Here is a 2,455-nt window from a genome sequence, read left to right as displayed (position 1 = left end):
ATACACCTCATTTCTACATTCCTACTTAAGATCCTGTTCTGAAAATTGTTACTACATTTTCGTAGGTTAGGTAGAAAATGCTGAGGAGGTTTATAGCAGTCTGCCGTAAACTCCTCACTTGTTGGCAAAACTGTCAAATGTTTAAAAGAATGACCCAGTAAGAGGTCATTGGACAAAAGCAGCCAGGGTTTATAAACATGTCTCTTAATCACAGGACAGCTTTAGAGTCCCTATTCAAAGAAAGATCTAAGGGCGTATATATTATTCCTGTTCACTTTTTTCATTCTGTCCATTCAAACCATTCTCACATAGTCTGGTGACAACTTAAAGGAAAAACTTCAACTCTTGGCACGGTGACATAATCAGATGGCTTTGTTATGGTGTGGGGAACATTTTACTGGATGGTTTGGATCCACTTACTTACTGCAAATCAATACCAAGTTGTCCTGAGTGTTTGCCTTTAGCCTATCATGAAACATTTGTACCCTGATGGGAGTGATTTATGCCAGGATTACAGTGCCTCCATCCACGGGGCACAACAAGACAGTGATCATCACCACCATCATTAAAACAGCAAATTAGAAAGTATCTTTTGGAAGAATGGCGTTTCATCCCTCCAGTAGAGTTGTAGAGACACAGAGCATCAGTATCAAGGTGTATTTAAACTGTTCAAGCAGCACATAATGGCCCAACATCTAACAAAGGCATTCGTATTTTCTTTTAATTTGTCACCCGACTGTATCTGATCATTAAAGCCTCCGCTGAGTGATCATTCTCTGTAGGTTCATTATTGCCAGCAACCCCTTTCTTGTTGTCACATTGTTTTCACATCATCATTCGATACAAACATTAATTACAACCATAACTGGCCAAGCAGAGAATTCCATCACACAAATGACAGACTGAAAACACTGCGAGCGCTGTGAGGAATATTATTAGATGTTTTTCTTCAATCTTAGCTTTGATATCAAAATCAAAACACTAGTTAAAGTGCCTTTAATCAGCTCTCCTGTGGATCTGAGGGAAGCCCATCCAGTGGATTTCTTTAAAAGCTGGTCTAAAATGCTCCTGAATTGACCTTGTTTGATTGTAAAGTCGCCATTTAACATCTCTTGCTTCATTTGATCTCTTTTTTAAATCACTATTTGTCTTTGCACAATATTAGTTACTTTTTGTGCATCTTTTTTACATGTTACTTATGCTGAAAATGTATTTGTATGAACTACATGATTGAAACCAACTGACTGATGAAATAGAATCGATGAATCAAACAGATTATGTTATACCACATGAAATTCATACAAAATAAATGGAAACATGCAGACATATGGGGGCTTATCATCTTCTATCTCTGTTTTTTTCCCGTTATTTTTGTTACCTGTCATTGATGCATACTAAACAGAAACCATATAAATGGCAAACATAATTCTCTAAGTAATTTAATACTAAGTCTCCTATTAGTATTCCGGCTCCAGTCTGTTCTGTTTCTCCTTGTTCAAAGCAAAGTCATGTATCTTCAAAGGAACATATATGGTAATGTGCTTTCTAATATACATCATTATGCATTTAAATGCAAATCCTTGTCACAGTAGTAAACACATACGGGATTTCACAGTGCATGTGTATGCATTTTATTTGTGGCTCTTTATACTTTAAAATACGCACTTGTAGTGGACACTGGCTCACCTGTAGCTTCTCTTATCATGTGAATTATAAAGCAAGTTGTTTTTTTTTTAAAGTTTGTACAAGGAATCTGTTTCATGTTTCATAAGTAAACATCAAAAACAAAATGTCAAACCATTGCTCCTTGCTTGAGAGAGAATCAAAGATGATTTCAGCTTTCAAGAAGATCAAGCAGAAGTTACTTTAATGAAAGGCGAGCCCACTGTGAGCTGTGGCATGTGGAAGCAGACAAAAGCAGAATACGTTCAGCCCTGCCTCCCGTATGTCTTCACTCACCATTAGTCAGGACAAAGTCAAGAAATGCCCTGAAATTGAATGCAGAAAATATTAAGCAATATTTGTTTGCACCCGAGAGGAGTAGAAAGCAGAAGAGAGATGTTCAGCAACTGAGTAATTGTAGTTGTTGCCCGGGTGTCATCTCTTGTTGCTTCAGTGGCATTCAGTCGGAGAGATATTTGTTAAGCTTGGATGCTCCCAGACAAGTGGGGATGATATACATTGTGTTTACCAAAGCAAATGGGGGTCTGTATACCACGGCTGATTACAGTGCAAGCGGTGCTTTTGTGAATTTTGATCACCACCTAATTTCCAGCTCTATTTGATTATAGAAATTATGACAAAGAAAACACAAGCAAGCGGGTCAGGCTTAAATATATTAAATTAGAAATTATACATTTACATGCATGCATATCCCTCATGTGTGTAGCTGATAAATTAATTCAGAAAATTAAACAAAAATGAACATCTAATTCCCTCTCTATTTCCTTCCACA

Source organism: Acanthochromis polyacanthus, chromosome 6 (genome assembly GCF_021347895.1).
Source record: "Acanthochromis polyacanthus isolate Apoly-LR-REF ecotype Palm Island chromosome 6, KAUST_Apoly_ChrSc, whole genome shotgun sequence".
Classification (NCBI taxonomy): Eukaryota; Metazoa; Chordata; class Actinopteri; family Pomacentridae; genus Acanthochromis; species Acanthochromis polyacanthus.
Note: the sequence above shows the minus strand (reverse complement) of the source record.